This window comes from Somniosus microcephalus, unplaced genomic scaffold (assembly GCF_052327205.1).
Source record: "Somniosus microcephalus isolate GS21.2 unplaced genomic scaffold, FLI_Smic_1.0 unresolved_chr9, whole genome shotgun sequence".
In the NCBI taxonomy this organism is placed as follows: Eukaryota; Metazoa; Chordata; class Chondrichthyes; order Squaliformes; family Somniosidae; genus Somniosus; species Somniosus microcephalus.
In genome coordinates, this window is record NW_028225187.1 from 30,884,733 (window position 1) to 30,904,472 (window position 19,740).

At 41.5% G+C, this 19,740-nt stretch overlaps 1 long non-coding RNA gene across 1 annotated transcript; it reads left to right on the forward strand.

Annotated features, from left to right (window-relative positions):
* Window positions 1-1,349: 1,349 nt before the first annotated feature.
* Window positions 1,350-18,077, forward strand: LOC147085007 (uncharacterized). Its single transcript, XR_015075887.1, has 7 exons — window positions 1,350-2,322; window positions 2,850-3,335; window positions 4,910-5,001; window positions 5,985-6,853; window positions 11,227-11,258; window positions 12,727-16,279; window positions 17,709-18,077. It is a non-coding gene; the product is annotated as an uncharacterized LOC147085007 (long non-coding RNA).
* Window positions 18,078-19,740: the final 1,663 nt, after the last annotated feature.

Here is a 19,740-nt window from a genome sequence, read left to right on the forward strand (position 1 = left end):
TTATTATGATGAGAACCCTATTTCACTTTGAAAGTAATGCTACAAATTCTGCAAAAGCAATGTAATTAACAATTTGCAGGAACCCCAGTGTCAAAACCGGAACTGGCAATCAGCCCTGGTAAAGAGTTAATAGAAGGAGACACAGCGTCGTTAACCTGCTCAGTGTTCAACGGTTCTACCCCGATTACTTACATTTTCTACAAAGACCCGGATAAAGAACTCCTCCGCGAGGAGTCCAACCTAACCGAAATTAATTACCAAATCAGTGAAATCAACCAAAGCACCCAAGGGGATTATAGTTGCGGTGTTTCAAACAAAGCGACAGGACGTCCTCTGCAAAGCGATGTTGTTACAGTTTCAGTGATAGGTGAGTTATTATAAGTACCCCTGAGGCAGAACGAAACAAGTGGCTCAAAGTCAGATGAGCCCGGTAATCACTGCTTGTGCCATCAGCTTGGATGGTGTAACATTTTCTTTGACATTCCTCTATGTGAAGTGAGGCACTGCACCATTTACATTAAACAGGTGAATTACTAAAAAGAACTAGAATGTCATCTGATCGCATCAAGTATTGGTCTATAAACTGCAACAGTTATTTGTAGGTTTAAAAAGGCCGATCAGTATGTTTAATTGACAAATTGAGGGAAGTAATACGGATAATTTAAGGACTCAAAACTTAATGCCATAGGTAGTAGTTTCTGGGCTATATGTTTTAGACCACCATTTCTCGACAGTTGTTGCTAATATATTTGTATTCGTTTATGTGATGTGGGTATCTCTGGCAATGCCAGAATTTATTGCCTATCCCTAATTGCCCTTGAGAAGGTAGTGCTGAGCGGCCTTCTTGAACCGTTGCTGTCCGTGTGTTGACGGTACTCCCGTAGTGCTGTGAGGGAGGGAGTTCCAGGAATTTGACGCAGTGACGATGAAGGATCGGCGATAAACTTTTAAATCAGGATGGTAGATGATTTGTAAAGGATCTTACAGGTGCGGTGTCCCCATGCCTCTTCTGCTCTTGTCCTTCTAAATGGAAGAAGTATCGGGTTTGGGAGGTGCTGCCGAAGAAGTCTTGGCATGTTGCTGCAGTGCATCTTGTAGATGGTGCACACTGCAGCCATGATACGCTGGTGGTGGAGGGAGTGAATTTGTTACTTGTTGGATGATGTGCCAATCAAGGAGGCTGCTTTGTACTGGCTGGTGTCGAGCTTCTTGAGTGTTGTTGGAGCTGCACTTATCCAGGCAAGTGGAGAGTATTCCGTCACACGACTTACTTGTGCCTTGTAGATGGTTGAAAGGCTTTGGGGAGTCAGGAGGTGAGACACACGCCGCGGATTACCCAGCCTCTGCCCTATATCGATATCATGGTACCAGGTAGAAGTTTCATAAAGCTTGATCTGATTTCATGAAATACTTTTCTTTCGACAACGCAAAAAGTATATTGATTTCGTATGATTTATACGTCATAAAGGACACATCACACCTCAGGTGAACATTTATAAGTCTAGTTTCTGATTAAGAAATTGATCGTAACTAGATGGAAATAGACCTGAAATAAACTAGCAGAATTTCCCACAAGCGCTTTAGAATTTGAAATTGATAAGGTCAAAAGCAGAGCCATGGTTATAAAGCGAGAGAGAGGGAGAGATTGGAAGGGGTGAGCAAAAAACTGGCTGCAAATATGGGTCTTGTAGGAAGTTTGAAGCAGGCTGTAGTAGAGATGTAAATGCGATTAATGAGATGGTTTAAGAGAGCAGAATCAAATTACTTTCACTAATGGTGTGACAAAGGAAGCGTATATGCCCAATCGGCCACAAATCAATTGACTAAACTGTGTAAAGACAGAGATAAAATTGGAGGAGATTTGTCAGAGATATAGTGAACAGGAGGACCAGGAGTTTAAGTTTATTACATTGGAGGACAGGGAGCTAGATGAAAACAATGGCGAGTAAGAATTAACGTGGGACAGGGACGTTTGGATTAGTTGGAATTAGTGGACAGCGGGGTCAGGAGCCCAGAAAGGAAGTCATTGTAATAATCGAGGCTAGAGCTTGCAAATCCACGGATCAGTGTTTCAGCGTGCAGGGGTTGAGGTGGGTAGAAAGGGAATCAATTTAGTGCAGATTAAAAAATAAAAATTAATTCTGCGTATGGTGCGAGGTTGAATTTGTTATGATTGGAACGGTTTTATATGATTCATGGAATAATTTTGTTTGATTCCAGCACAAAGTCACACAACCGCGATCACAGCAGCCGTTCTTCCACTTTTTCTGATCGCTACCCTGATTGCACTGGTTTCCTTCAAACTTCGGAAAAAGAAACAAGGTGAGCAGTGTCTTACGGGCAGCTGAGTGGCTTGACAGTTACGTGAGGGGATTCAATCCCCTCCATATTCAGATGCAGCATTCGAAATGTAACAGAATGATTTGAGAGGGAGACCAATAGTGTGGGCTGGAGAACGAAGACTTAATTACCAGGATAAGTTCGGATCATGAAGTCAGCTTACTGGTTTGAGGGTATTTTTCCACCTTCTTCCATTTTGAAAAGGTCTGCATCTTGGCGAGGGACAGACAAATAACTGGCAGGTGGTTAGTAAGAGAATGTGAAATCTGATAGCGGATGTCTAATGCCTGGTAACATCTTAAAGTTTCCCAGACGCTCTTTGTGCATTCGTCCTCTGTTTTAGTTAGTGATTCATTTAAATGCACGTTTGCAACAGTTTCTGATTAATAATCAACGAAAAAGTTTACTGTTTGGAGATTACTTAAGGTAACTCAAGCCAGCTCTAGCCAGGAAGAGCGCAATATTTACTGCACAACTTGCTGAAATATGTCTCTTCCTATTTTATCCAGACAATTCCTCAAGTGTTTCACAGCCGCAGGGGTAAGTCTGCAAAATATTTGTATTTGTCAGTCATAACTATATCCATGATTATACTGAAAGGGTGAACATCGTCTTTGGCATGGTTGCAAATCAGGCGGCATTGCATCTACCACCATTTATACACCCCCGAATTGAACTGAATATTGGATGGACATTGATGGGCGGTAGGGGCACTTCAGTCAGTTATTCCTCCACGCCCAATTCGAATTCTCCCCGTAGTATCTGATATAGCTCCGCTGGAGACAGTTACAATTTTTAAGAGCTAAATATTACCTTATTTTTGTTTTTGCTTTTTAGTTTATCAACAGGCCAGTCAGCCTAACATAGTTATTTGGAACCATTATTAGGGAAAAAATAAACTTTTATTTGGAAATCATGGTTTAATCAAGGAGATCCAACATGGATTTGTTGAAGGCAAATCGTGTCTGACAAACTCGATTGAATTCTTTGATGAGGTAACAGAAACTTTTGATCAAGGTAGTGAAGTAAATGTTGTATATTATAGACTTTCGGAAGGCAGTCGACCGAGGCTTGTTAAAAAATATGTAAACTCATGGGATTAAGGGAACGTGGCGGTATGGATAGGGAATTAGCTCGGTGACAGGATGCAGAGTGTGGTGGTGGATGGATGTTTCTCAGACTGGGAGGCGGTTTTGCAGTTCTGTTCCCCAAGGGTCAGTTTGGGGTCCATAACTCTTTGCAATTGCAATGAGCGACCGAGATTAAGGTGTAGGGGGCAACATTGTAAACTTGCAGATGACACATAACTTGGCCAGGTAGTAGATAGTGATGAGGATACTTGTAGTCTTCAGGGTAACATAGACAGGAATGGTTAAATGGGCAGAAGCATGGCACTTGGAGTTCAACCCTGAGAACTGTGAAGTGATGTACTTCTGGAGAACTAATCTGGAAAGACAATATACAATAAAGGACTCGATTTTGAAAATGGTGGATGAGCAGAGATGACTTGGTGTGCTTATAAACAAATTCTTAAATATGGCAGGACAAGTTGCTAAGTTGGTTAAAGCAGCATAGGGAACACTTGTATTTTTTAAATAGCGGCTTAGAATATAAAAGCAAAGAGAACATGCTAGAACTTTTGAAATCAGTAGTTAGACCTCAGCTGGACAATTCTAGGCAGCAACTTGCCAAGGCTCCTTCGACAGCACCTCCGAAACCCGCTATCTCTTCCACCTAGAAGGACAAGGCGCATCAGAACACCACCTCCGAGTTCCCCTCCAAGTCAAACACCATCCTGCCTTAGAAGTATATCGCCGCTCCTTAATCGTCGCTTGGGCCAATATCCTGGAACTCCCTCCCTAACAGCACTGTGGGAGTACCTTCACCGCACGGACTGCAGCGGTTCAAGAAGGCAGCTAACCACCACCTTCTCAAGGGCAATTAGCGATGGGAAGTATATGATGGCGTTGTCAGCGATGCCCACATCCCAAATACGAATAAAATCACACTTCAGGAAACATGTAAGAGGCAAAGAAAGCATACAGAGGATGTTTACAGGATATTACCAGGGATGAGAGACTTTATTTACGAGGAGTGGTTGGAAAATTAGGAGGTGGAAGAGAGAAGGTTAAGGGGTGAGTCAATAGTGGTTTTCAAGAGGACGAGAGGTTTTGTTAGAGTAGATAGAGAAACAATATTCCCTCTTGATCAATAACTAGAGTTCGTAGATTTAACATCATTGTAAAAAGATCTTGAGGGGAGATGTGGAGAACTATTTTTCATTCAGAGAGTTGTCGGTATCTAGAACACTCCACCTGAAAATTTGGTGGAAGCTATTTCCATCAATAACTTTAGCAGTTAATTGGACGGATCTTTGAGGATGAGGACCTTACAGGGCTGCAGACAAAAGCCAGGGATATGGGACTAAGCAGGATTGCTCCTTCAAGGAGTTCTATGTTCTCTGTAGCTACTGCTGAATGTTTCTATGATGCTGTAACATTTCGTTGAAAGTGAACTTTGAGTTGTTGATGCATGAATCCTTAATATCTAAGAATATTTTCGTGCAAAGGGTGACAACTGAAAATAGATCTGTACCTCCGAGTGAAGAAACATCTGCGAGCAATTTCGAGTATGCAGTTGGGGGATCAGCCCCAAATACTGGTAAGCATGAACTGACACTTGAAAAATATGGTAGATTGTTCACGGTAACATTTGTTCTGCTGGTAACCCACTGTCACATCAGTGGAAGTTCAGTGAAAACTTTAGGGAGACGGCCGTTTCACATGACTTGCGCCAATATTCCGCCGACATTGCGACGAGACATGGTGGAAATCGACCATGGACATTGGAGATCTTCATCTGCAAGCATTCAGCATACTCTAGTTAGATTTATAACTTACTGCCTGGACAGGTAGCATCGCATGGGTTGAGCATACGAAGGGAAATAGTTTGGGGTCTTTGGCACGGTCCATTTGAACCATGTTGATAGAAAGAAATGCAGGTGGTTCAGTAAAGGATGTGCCTGTTGCCCCAGCAGACTGAGCTGTCTGCGCTCTTTGCAGATGATGCTAACTGCTCCGACGCCAAGACAAAAAGCTACCCCTTATTCCCTTTTCCTTTTGAATTAATTATTTCCTCTACTTCTCCTTCTCATCTTTTTCTGAAGTTAGTGGGTCCCAATCGGCCGGGATTGATAGGAAGGCATCTGGGTGCTAGTCCATATGTGTTAATCTCAGAAACTGATAATCAGACATAATGAGCAATATCTTGAGTACTCAATTGACATTGGGACCTGTCTCCTCACAACCACTACAAATCAAATTTCCAAGCAAAGAATGATGGAACTGGACCTCTCACCGCTATCTGGGTGAAAGGAATGGAGAGAATGAGAGAATGTGCTGCTCACCGCCACCCTGTTTACAAGCAAGCGACTCAGCCCAGCCCCATGGCTTGGGACCAAGACACTTCATGACTTTGCTCACGGGACTTTGGATCAGCTTGTATTGATCAGGGTAAATAGTTGCTAGCTTTTAAAACCAGTGAACACAGCTGTAAATTTCCAATCATGAATTGTAGGATGGGTCTGGTATCGAAGTGCTTCCTTGATTATCATTGATCGCAGTTTCCTCTTTCTCTCTCTACAGCTTCTAGTTCTGATCAGGTAACCTACAGTTTAGTACAAGGCACGAAGCCCATGGAAGGTAAGGAATCGCTGCGTTACTTTGCTAGAGGGCTTGTTAACTACTGTAAGTGTAGCGTCTGTCTTCAGTTTGTGAGACGTCATCTGGGAAGAGCCTGAATCGATTGATGCATTATAGGACTGACACCACAATACCAGTATTTGTAAAAGAAAAAATCACTATAGGCTCTTTGTAAGTTCCATCTCTCGGGATTAGTATCCTTAGAACCTGCACACAAACTCCCCTGTTCTGGTTTTTTGATAACATCATAACTGGCCGGACTATTAATGTTGCCATAAACTGCAATGACGATAACAAATGCTTAATATAAGTCGATCGATACATTTGAAGGCAAATAATGTGTACTTTTGGTGGCAAACATCATCCATTCTTGGACATTTAAATCAATGCTATTCAATTAATGGTTATATATCATCCTTATTAAACTGATGGAAATGACATGATCTATTCCCATGCACTATATTCATATGGATACTAATACGGTTGTCTCAATTCATTATCGCTATCAATTAATTTATATCAAGTAATCAATCAGTCTACCTTTGTAAATGGCTATCCATTTATCCATCAATATGTTTCTATCTATGTATCTATCTATCTTTATATCTATTTTCCAAATATTTATATCTTTCTATCTATCTCCCCGTGTCTTCCTCCCTATTTCTCTATATATATCTATCGTCTCTCTATCATCTATATATTAATCCCTCGTTTTTGTCTTGTTTTCTCTTTTTGTTTCTGTTTAGATATTACCGGAAATGCTGCCAATTTAGTGTATTCGGAGGTCACGATCAGAAAGTCACGAGACTGTGGTAAATTCTGTGAATTGTTCGCTGCTGTTGCTAAGGGAGATGATAATTACAGTTCTAGATAATGTTGGGATATTCCTGTGCTTGGTACAGTGGGAATGAGGCACATGGACTGTAAACTAAATAGTGGGGGTTGGGAATCAGGTGAAGGGGAACTTCGAAAGTCAAAGAGAAGGTAGAAGGTAATAGTGCAAGGTAGCGATAGGGTTAATGATAACTAGAGAGTGACAGGAGGAGATAGAGCATACAAACATAAACATGCAACTACACATAGATTCAGAGTCGGTAAAAATGGTATAAAATAAATAAAAGTTATTTATCTGAATGCACACAGCATTCGTAACAAGATAGATGAGTTGGCGGCATGAAGAGAAATAAATGTGTGTGATCTGAAAGCCATTACAGAGACGGGGTTGCAAGGTGACCAAGGCTGGGAACTGAATATTCAGGGGTATTTGACATTTCGGAAGAATAGGCAGAAAGCAAAAGGAGTTGGGTAGCTCTTTTAATAAAGGATGATATAAGTGCAGTGACGAGAAATGATATTGCCTCAGGAAATCAAGATGTAGATATAGTTTAAACGGAGAGAAGAAATAATAAGTGAAATAAGTCACTAGAGGGAGCAATCTATAGGCCTCGTAAAAGTACCTACACTGTAGGACAGAGTATAAATCTTGAAATAATATTGGCTTGTAAGAAATATACTGTGATAATCATGGGCAATTTTAATCTTTATATAGATTGAACAAATCGAATTGACAAGGTTAGCCTTGAGGACGAGTTCATAGAATGGATTCAGGATGTTTTGCTAGAACAATACGCTGTGGAATCAACCAGGGAGAAGGCTATTTTAGACCTGGCAATATGTAATGAGGCAGGATTAATTCATGATCTCATGGTAAAGGATTCTCTAGGGAACAGTGATCATAGCATGATGAATTTCTAATTCAGTTTGAGGGTGAGAAACTTGGGTCTGAAACTAGTGTCCTAAACTTAAATAAAGGCAGTTACAAAGGTATGAAGGCAGAGTTGGCTAACGTAGACTGGGAAAATAGATTAATGAGTAAGACGGTAGAAAATCAGTGACAGGTATTTAAGGATATTTTTCGTAACTCTCAGCAAAGATTTATTCCAGCGTCAAAGACAGACTCTACGAGAAGGATGAACATCTGTGGCTAACTAAAGAAGTTAAAGACGGTATCAAATTGAAAGAAAAGGCAGATAATGTTGCAAAAATTAGTGGTAGGTCAGAGGATTGGGAGATTTTTGGAATTCGGCACAGGATGAATAAAAAACTAATAAAGAGGAAGAAATAGATTATGAAAGGAAACTAGCACAAAATATAAAGAAACAGACAGTAAGAGCTTCTACATGTATATAAATGGGAAGAGAATAGCTAAAGTAAACGTTGGTCACTTAGAGGATGGGACTGGGGAATTAATAATGGGAAACAGGGAAATGGCAGAGACTTTGAATACACTAAAAGCATCACAATAATAATTGGTAATCAAGGGCTATGTTCACAATATATATCAGTAATTTAGGTGAGGGTACCAAATGTAATATTTTCAAGTTTGCTGACGTCACGAAACCAGGTGGGATTGTGAGTTGTGAGGAGGATGCAAAGAGGCTTCAAGGTGATTTGGAGAAGTTGAGTGAATGGGCAAATACATGGCAGATGCAGTATAACGTGGATAAATGTGAAGTTATCCATTTCGGTACAAAAAACAGAAAGGCTGATTATTATTTAAATGTTGATAGATTGGGAAATGCTGAATTACAGAAGGACCTGGCCGTCCCTGTACACCAGTCACTGAAAGCAAACATGGAGGTGCAGCAAGCAGTTAGGATGGCAAATTATATGTTGGCCTCCATTGCAAGATGACTTAAGTAGAGGAAAAATGAAACCTTACTACATTATACGTGGCCTTGGTGAGACCTTGTGCATTTTTGGTCTCCTCACCTAAGAAAGGATAAACTTGCCACAGAGGGAGTGCAGCGAATGTTCACCAGTCTGATTCCTGGGAAAGCAGGACTGTCGGATGAGCAGAGATTTGGTCGACTAGGCCTGTATTCACTAGAGTTTAGAAGAATGAGAGGGGATCTCATTGAAACGTATAAAATTCTGACAGTGCTAGACAGACGGGATGCAGGGAGGATGTTTCCCTGGCTGGGCGGGTGGGGTCTAGAACGATGGGTCACAGTCTCAGGATGCGGGGTAGGACATTTAGGACTGAGATGAGGAGAAATTTCTTCACTCAGAGGGTGGTGAACCTATGTAATTCTCTACCACAGATAGCTGTCGAGGCCAAGTAACTGAATATATTTTTAGAAGGAGATAGATAGATTTCGAGACACAAAAGGCATCAAGGGGTATGAGTAGAGAGCGCGAATATGATATTGAAATAGATAATCAGCCATGATCACTTGAATGGCGAGCAGGCTCAAAGGGACGAATGGCCTACTCCTGCTACTAATTTTCAATTCACTATGTTTTCTAAATCAATGACTATCACTAGAGAAAAACTGCGAGGCAAATTAATGAGACTAAAGACTGACAATTGCCCTGGACCTGATGGCCTACTTTCAAGGGTCTTAAAAGAAGAGGCTCCAGAGATACTGGATGCGTTGTTTGTAATCGACCAAAATTCCATGGATTCTGGTGAGCTCCCAGTGCCTTGGAGAACCGCAAATGTAGCACTTCTATTAAAGAAAGGAGGGAGGCAAAAAGCAGGAAACTATAGGCCAGTTAGCCTAACATCTGCCATTGGGAAAATGCGGGAATCCATTATTAAGGAAGTAATAGCAGGACATTTAGAAAATCCTAATGCAAACAAGCAGAGTCAACATGGTTTTATGGAAGGGAAATTGTGCTTGACAAATTTACCAGAGTTCTTTGAGGATGTAATGAGCAGGGTGGATAAAGGGGGACCATTAGATGTGGTGTATTTGAATTTCCAGCAGGCATTCGATAAGGTGCCACATAAAAGGTTACTGCACAAGATAAGAGCTCATGGGGTTGGGAGTAATATATTAGCATGGATAGTGGATAGGATAACTAACAGAAAAATAAAAAGCCGGGATAAATGGGTCATTTTCCAGTTGGCAAACTTTAACTAGTGGGGTGCCACAAGAATCATTGCTGGGGCCTCAACTATTTACACTCTATAGTAATGACCGGGCCAAATTTGCTGATGATACAAAGATAGGTGGGAAACAAATTGTGAGGAGTACACAATTAGTTTGCAAATATAGATATGTTAAGTAAGTGGGCAAAAATATCGCAGATGAAGATTAATGTGGGAAAATGTGAGATTATCAACTTTGGTAAGAAAATTAAAACAACAAATTATTATTTAAATGGAGGGAGACTATTTAATCCTGCCATACAGAGGGATCTGGGTGTCCTCGTATTTGAAACACAAAAGGTTAGCATTCAGGTACAGAAAGTAATTAGGAAGGCAAATAGAATGTTGTCCTTTATTGCCAGGGGGTGGAGCATTAAAGTAGGGAAATCTTGCTACAACTGGAGTACTGCGTGCAGTTTTGGTCTCCTTATTTCAGGCGGGATATACCTGCATTGGAGATAGTTCAGAGAGGGTTCACTAGGCTAATTCCTGAGATGAAGCGATTGTCTTCTGAAGAAATGTTGAGCAGGATGGGCCCATACACATTGGAGTTTAGAAGAATGAGAGGTGATCCTATTGAAACATATAAGATTCTGAGGGAGCCTGACAGGGTAGATTTAGGGAGGATGTTTCCCCTCGTGGGGGAATCTAGAAGTAGGGGGCACAGTCTCAGGATAAGGGATCGCCCATTTAAAATGGCGATGAGGAGTAATTTCTTCTCTGAGGTTCGTGAATCTTTGGAATTCTCTACCCCAGTGAGCTGTGGAGGCGGAGTCATTGATTGTATTCAAGGCAGAGATAGACATATATGTGAGCTACAGGGGAGTGAAGGTTTTTGAGGAGCGGATGGGAAAGTGGCGTTGAGGGCAATATCAGATGAGACATGATCTTATTGAATGGTGGTGCAGGTTCGAGGGACCGAATGGCCTACTCTTGCTTCTATTGCTTATGTTTCTTATGAAATATCACGTAGATGTTATTAGCACATGTAATTTTTACCTTACTCAGCCTGGCCGAAAATGGACAGGGTCTGGTGAAATGCCGGTTTTCAATCGCACCCATTTTTACTCTCCTACTACAATGGAGAGAAAATCCACTGGGGATAAACCCAGAAATTGTCCCGATCCCTTCAGTTTACCGGCAGGGTAGGTGAGATTAAAATGACCCCGGATTAGGCTGGATTAATCTAATTCTGCTCATCAACTTCCCCAGATTGTTTCATTTATAATGCGTCTCCTTTATTTACAGGTAATGATGGTGGCGCCTCAGGAAGGAAACAGGTAAGTTATCTTTATAGGGGAAAGATGCTGCTGATAAATACCACGACCAATGCGGGTAGATTTCTAACTTACCTTCGCAAAGTAAAGTGTCAGCCATCAGTTATAGCAATGGCCCGATTGATACACACACCCTTATTGAAAAGATAGTCGTTTGGACTGTGAACCGAGCAGCACATTCGCTGTCACCCGTTATGGTCCCACACTGCCCAAAAGCAATTTTAAACCTGATGTCTATTATTCTCTATCATTGGGGCAGATATTCTGCTTGCTTCTTGGGCTTAATAGAGGCAATCAGGATCTTTCACGCAGAATAGAAAACGCACACATTTAATTTGCATTGATTTGAATTAAAAGTAGAATCCGGCGGTTCCGATCACTGCAAGTTTTAAGCCTTGACCCAATTTCTAATATCCACATCATTCTGTCTGCAAAGGTCATCACTAAACTGAATATATTGTCTCCACCCCACTCAAGTAGCCAGTGAATAGTAATTTAATTCCCGACGATTATTTTAAAAATTCAGTTACCAGTTGTTTACAAAATGGTAAAGACAATTGTAGATTCATTCCCCCGAAAGTTCATTGCAATCATGGGTGCAGTAGCTTAGTGGTGACATAACTGGACTTCGACTAATGATCCGAAGAAATGAATTCAAATCCCACCACCGGCAGCTGGGGAATGTAAACTCAGTTAAATAAATAAATCTGGGATAAAAAGCTGATAACAGTAAAGGTGACCACGACACTCTCAGGTTGTTGTAAAACCCAACTAATGTCCTCCAGGAAGGAAATTGGCTGTCCTTACCTGGTCTACCCTATATGTGACTCCAGACCCACTGCCAATGTGGTTGACAGTTAACTGCCCCTGAAATGGCCGAGCAAGCGGCGCAATTGCAACAAACCATTACGAAAAGATGTTACCCCTATGGTAACACCTTCCCCTCCAAGTCACACACCATCCTGACTTGGAAGTACATTGCCATTCCTTCATCGTCGCTGGGTCAAACTCCTGGAACTCCCTGTCTAACAGCACTGTGGCATAACCTTCACCACACAGATGCAGCATTCCAAGAAGGCGGCTCACCACCACCTTCTCCAAGGCAATTAGGGAGGAGCAATAAATGCGGGCCTTGCCAGTGATGCCCACATCCTGTGAATGAATAAAAAATTATCATCCCTTGTTTAAATTTAGTCATTGGTTTATTCATTGCTCGTTTCATTCTAACCATTTTCTTTAATTTTTTTGCTATAAAATAAATTCAGAGAGGAATCATAAGTGTATTTTTGTGTGACCTCAGCCAGTTAATTGTCATTAGTTTTGAACACACTGAAAATCGGGCGATATTGAATTGGCCATCCATTATCCATCTCTCCCGACTTCCCTTCCACTGAAATAACCACTGATTCTACCTCGCCAGCTGTGCACCACCGCCTGAGACCAATTTCAGCTTCCTGTTCATTAATTCCAGGCTAACAAGAATGGTCCCAACGACTATTGTGTCACATACGCCATAGTTAACCGTGCAAACACTGAAGCTAGTTTGGAAGGAGGCCCAATGGAAGAAGGCTGTGTCTACGAAAACTTTCCACGGAAATAAGAGCAAAGCAGGATTAACAAGCATAGAAACAACAAAGAAAACAGAATGGAGGCAACGGCAATCAACTTGTGCTCTGCACAAATTACCTGCCCTCAGGGACTTTAGTCTGAAGGCAGGTTAGGCCATTGTTCCTTGTGCAAGGCCTTCTAGGCACAGAGTTCGTGCCCGCCAGCCATTCAATTTATACGTATGTTTTACTCTGACAGGACTTTATATCTCTGCAGCTTATATTTTGCAGAGGGCTCCTACCTCTGGCTTTGGTGGTGCTACCTGCAAGACTATACTGTTTGTAAGACCATTACATCAGAATGTATACCCATTTTATCCATGTTAAAATGCAATTAACTAACGGGCGTGTTGGGGCTCTTGCTCTAATATTCTGCCAGTGTTCTTGAATGCTTCCGTAACTGCAGAGGGAGATCAGTAGATCTTCTGGAGAAATTATGCAAATGGCTGAAGGTGGGAGAAAACCTGTAGCAATTTCCAGGGTCAATTTTTTCTTTAATAATGTTGTAAAATGAATGCTATCAAATTGACCGCTTGTATAACCCCACGGCCTATTTACTTTTCCATTATTTTGAATAAAGGAAAAGCGGGCATGATGTACAATGGGAGCCTTGATTGATATCATACATTTCCCATCCTCGCCCAAATTCCAATCTATCTGAATGCCACAAATAAACTGTGTATAGAGTAACTGGTTACTGCTTAATCTTCATCACCTTGGGGTTTAGCATTCGAGGGGCAGAGCGCAGGATAATACATCTGGCGGGGAGGATGGCTTGTTACTTGCAAAACCCATCGAATTTTGCTTTCTTTCAGCCTTTAAACATCAGGCCATTCCGTTACCGGTATCCCTCTTGCCAAATCTTCCATCCACATTCTGGCGGTAAAGTCTGAACTCTACCTCACCATATATTAGTGCCAAATGCATAAGACATAGCGTTTTGTATTGCTACATGATATGATGGGATTTTAAAAATTACACAGAATTTAAAGCACAGTAACCGGCCATTCTGACCAACAGGTCTGTGCTTGTGTTTATGATGCACACGAGACTCTTCTCACCTTCTTTCGTCTAATCCTATCAATATCTCCTTTAATTCCTTTCTCTCATATGTACTTATCTAGATTACCCTTTAAGATATCTGTGTTGTTAGCCTCCACCACCTAAACTTCTGGAATTTCTATAAGTGGACTCCTCTTCTCTATGCCTACCCTATCAAACCCCTTCATAATTTAAAATAACTCTACTCGTTCTCCCCTCAGACTTCTGTTTTCTACAGAAAAGAATCCCGATCTATTAGTTATATCTTGAGAGTTAAGACGTTTCATTTCTGGTATAATGCTCCTCAATACGTTTTACCTTCTCTTTTTCCTCTATGCATTTTGTAATATATAACAATAAAGAACATAAGAAGTAGGAGCAGGAGTAGACCATATGGAGCCTCGAGGCTGCTCTTGCATTCAATAAGATCATGGCTGATCTTCAAACTTAACTGCACTTGTTTGCCCGGTCTCCATGTCCCATGTATCCACTAGAATCCAAAAATCGATCTTATCTCAGCCTTGAATGTACTGAACGATTCTGCATGCACAGCTAATTGGGAAAGATAATTCCAAAGAGTAACTAACCTCTGAGTGAAGACATTTCTCCTCATCGCTGACCCATATCTTGAGACGATGCCCCCTAGTTATAGACTCTCCAGCCAGGGGATACAGCCTGTCAGCATATAACCTGCAAATCCCCCTCAGAATCTTATGTTTCAATGAGCTCACCCCTCATTCTTCTAAAATCCAGTGCTTATGGTCTCAATCTACTCAATCTTTCCTCATCGGACAACCCTCTCATCCCGGGAATCAATCTAGTGGAGCTGCATTGAACCGCCTCTAAAATGGAGACCACAAGTGTACACAATACTTTAATGTGGCCCAACTACGTTTCTATACAAATTTAACATGGCTTCTCTGCTTTTCAATGCATTTCCTCTAGAAATGCACTTCAATACTTTGGTAGCATTTTTAGGGCCTTGTCAAATTGCGTTACTAATTTTAATGATTTGTGAATGTGTACCCCTGGATACCTTTGCTCCTCTGCCACATTTAGATTCTTATTTTGCGAGGATAAAGTGCTTCCTCATTCCTTCTACCAAAATTCACAAACTAACTATGTTAAAATTCGCTTGCCATGTAGATGCCCATTCAGCATGATTATTACCGTCTTTTTATATTTTATCGTGCTTCGACAATAACTTTTTATCGCTGAATAATAAATATAATGTTAAGAAATATTCCCTGTTGTTCACAGATTGAGACATAAGTGTAAGTCTATTCACTAGGATTTCAACCAAACCTTCTGCTAATTCAATGCACAAATAAAGTGGCTTTAGTTTGAAACTGGGCAATGACCATGCCTTTCTGCCGGTGTTTCACTGGAGACTCTCTCCCAATGATTGGGTAGGACAGGGGAGGAAAAATGTATTTCTGGTGTCTTTCACTCATATTCCGGTGCATATTTAAAATATATATATTTATTTTAATCAATAAGTATTCTTGGATGCAGCACAATATGAATATGGTAACAATTAATTCTGAAGATGGCTCCAAAATGATTAATTTTTCGGAAAATTAGAGAATGTAATAACAAAAAATTTGTTAGTTTCTTATGGGCATTCCATATATTTATATAGCGCATTCTCAGTCTGTTTTAATCTACCTATCGAACTAACTCTCTGTGTTTGACTTACGACCTATCTAAATATCTGTCTGTTTCTTCATCCTCAGTCTAACAAATAATCAAAGGCATGCATCAATAGGACAGTTTTAGTTCCAATGATAGATTTTATCAGTAGAATCGTACAGGTACCAACCATAGAACTCTTTCAGTCGGCAAGTATATGTAATCAACATAGGCCTGTACGAGTAGGAGTATAAAGTTTGAAAAATGTTCCTGTAACAAAAGGACAGTATACTCACTAATCAAAGATCTGCAGCACTAGGACAATATAAACAGTCATTAAAATATCTGAGCCAGTATGACAGTTAAGTTATTAATCAAAGGCCTGTACCAATAGGACAGTATAGATAATGATTAGAGACCTGCAGCAGTCGGACATTATAGGCACTAGTCATAGACCTGTAGCAAAAGGACAGATATTGGCCCAGAAATTTGGGTCTCCATGGGTGAGTACGCACGGGGTACTCACCAGTAAGGCCGATGGAAGTGCCGGTTTCCTGCATGCACTGCGCATTCGCGGGAAACCGGCACTTCCTTTCCACTGAAAGCAGGGGTTCAGAGGTCACGTGCGCGGGGGAGGCTGCGTGTGCGCATCTAACTTACGTTTTTCTTACAGGTTTTTCCGTGAGGGTAAGTCTGCAGAATTTAGAAATACAAAAAGCAGGCGTAAGGTCTGCTTCTTACAAGGTAAATGGTGAATTAATTAAATTAAAACGTTTTTTTCCACAGGTTTATTATTTTTAAATACATTACAACTAGGTAAGTTGATTATTAGTCCCGTTAGAATAAAAAAATATTTTTTTCAAAAATTTCTATTATTGTTTAAAATAGTTATTTCTTGTAATTTATAGTTTGTTTAGTGCTATTTTGGGGCCGTAGCACTTCCTGTCAAGACTTATGAATGGAGCATTCCCTGCTCCGATTGGCTGCTCATGGCCCACGTAATCCCAGGGGACGCTTCAAACTAACTGTGCCCCTGGGATACGCAAGCACTGTGCGCCGGCAGTTTGACCAGGACCCGGATCGGAATCCCACGACTCAACCGCTGGCACGCTAGGTTAGTGCAGATCAGGGGCTTACACCCGCAGGAAGCAACCGACCTACAATTCTGGGCCAATGTAATGAGCAATGACCGGCACCTCTAGGGCTATATATGTGCTAATAACGAACGGCACGGTTAGTAAATTACAGGTTGCTTATCCAGTAGCTCTGTATCGGTCCCAGTCATAGACCAACACCAATGGAACTGTGCAGATTCTAATTAGAGTTTGCCACAATATTATAGATTGGGTATTTATCGGAGATCTGTGCAAAGAGGACAGTATAGCTACTAATAGCTGGCCTGTACTAGAAGTCGTGTCTAAGTACTGATCATATACATTCTGCAGTAGGACAGTCGAGGCAGCAATCATAGACCTGCACCAGTAGGTGATACCTACAGTGAGCCCGAGAGAGGAACAATATTGTGTGGCTCAAGGAGATGCCCCATTTAAGCCTCGTTTTGGGCTTCAGTTATTTGAGAGTCGAATCACCTATTTGCTAAACATTACTGACGGAATTAAGCTCTCGGGACTTAAATGGTTAATCATGCCAGGGTGTACCACCTCCCTTACCCCTCTACCATTGCACCAGGCCACATACACAGAGCGGGAGTTGACCACTTCCCTAAGCCCGTGAAAAAAACAAGCCTTCACCCTGGGGCCACAGACCAGGCCAGTCTCTCTGTTAACGTTATAAACTGCGGTTAGAATAAATCATATTTGAAACAGTTTGAACAGATTACTACGGCCTGGATTCCAACTGTTCGCTTCTGATAAGAATTCAGTTTAAAACCGACAGGGCTCAGGTAACTTTTCAGCGTTAGGGTGGATTCGTCATCGTGTCCGGTTTAATTTCCTCTTGGCTCCAATGTGGTCAGACGTCACAGTGATCACAGTGTGCAGTCGGCTGGTGCATGGGCAGCGAGCAATACAGCTGCAGACTGCTCTCGGGGAACTCGCTCCAGCCGCTGTCTCCTCATTCCCCGTAAGTACCGACTCGGGATCTGCGCGTGCGGGCATTTGGTAATGAAGAAGTCGAACAGTGTCAGCGGCTGAATGTGATTCTATGATATCAGTTTTCAGGTGAACAGAACTGAAAACAGCTGATCCGAAGCGCGGGTCTTCACAGAGGGAGGTGGACTGCTTCTCGGATCCCCCGCATTCGAAATGATTCACATCTGTCGCCTTCTGACCTTGTGTAAGTAAATCTCAAATATTTCCAGTGCCTTTGAAAATCAACGTCACTCACCCCTGACCGTTAACCAGATTAATAAGACTCATTCAGTGAGAGGGTGCTTCACAGTAAATTAATATTCAGACTTTATTAAGGTCAAACATTCAATTATACTGCATTGAAATGTCATTTCCATGCTTCAGTTTTAATCAGAATTTAGTGGAACAACAGAAATAAGTTTGATTAGTCAGGCAAACAGGATCTTTCTGCTCATCTAAGGTTGCAGCCGACCTTAGTCACATCTAAACGGTCCAATATTTATTATTTCACCAATTATTTAGCCTCACCTGCAGAAACTGCTTGCACGTTTCTTATTGTTGTCGTTTTGTTTATTAGAAAAAAATAAAATTTTTATGCGCTTCATCTCAAGTATCAGCGTTGGCTCAGTTGACTCACTCTTACAAATTGCTCTTAATACATGCGGTGAGATTTACAGTGCGTGGGTTCTGTGGCTAGATGTTAAACTTGGTCCATGTCATTGCTTGATGATTTCGTGTGCGGCAGGCACGCTTCTTGTTAACAACTGCCACAGTGCGAGAGAGAGAGAGAGGGAGAGAGAGAGGCGGAGTGGGAGAGGGAGTCAGTGCGAAAGACAATCAGATAGGGACAGAGAGAGACAGATAGACAGAGATTGTAAGAAAGTAACAATTAAGCTGTCCACGAAGGAGAGTGACAGAGAGAGAGAGAGAGAGAGAGGGCAGGAGTTTTTTTTTCAACTCAGTTTTGCAGATTCACGATGAAGGGCTTCTTTTATTTTCTGTTGTGAGGGAGAAAGTAGACATTAACGGGACGACAACACTTGAGTTAACAAAGCTGAGGAGAACATATTTACTATGATTATACTTGACCTAAACTGACGGCTTAAGGGTGTTTGGCAAGGAAATTTAAAATGCTGCATCTTTAAAATTAATTTCTGATGCTGTTTATTGGAATTTAGACAGAAATGACTCTTTATGGCCACAGGACATTGAGGCTGCCTTCCTGTGAGATGCTGACGTCAGCGCTCTATTGGCTTGTTAACCACTGGATCACAAGCCCAGCAAACAGGAACAAACAACAGGGTTTGCATCTTTAATGTACCACCGACTCTTTCACCAGAATCTCATCTATTTTAGTAACTTGACATTAGTTGTGGGACCATGTTGGTCACAGCTACTTCCACAGATTAATGAGGTAGAGCTTAAAATATGTGAAGTTAACCTCAAGTTGTTCATTCTTGAGCATATAATAGGCCCCATGATTTATTTGTTGCACAGCACATGAAACCCACTTTTTGGAAATATTGGCCTAACTGAATGCTTGAAACATTCACCCTATTGAATCCTAGCTGGACAAAAGTCCCAGGTTCTACATGTTGAACAATGAAATACAGACACATCTGCATTGACCATTGACCCTTTTGCAATTATATTTGCAAGGTTTGCAGCAGCAGGCATTGCCTTAGTAGTTTGATTCCTGTGGCCTGAGGCGCGACAAAAGCTTCCTGCTGCTTTCTGCTGCTAGCGGCTGGGTCATGTATTGTCTTCACGAGTATCAGTTGCAACCCAGGTAATACTTGTGATTCTGAATCGATTAAAGATGAGTTAACTGATGATAGGAACATACCAACAGGAGTAGGCCATTCAGCCCTTCGACGCTGCTCTGTCATTCAATTATATGATGGTTAATCTGTACCTCCACTCCAATTACCCCACTTTGCTCAACATCCATTGTTACGCTTACTCAACTAGTGTCAGCCGTGGCTCAGTGTATAGCATTCTCGCCTCTGAGTCAGAAGGTTCGTGTGATTCCGGTCCCACTACAGGGACTTGAGCACAATCAACTAAGCTGATACTCCAGTGCAGTGCTGAGGGAGTGCCGCACTGTCGGATTGG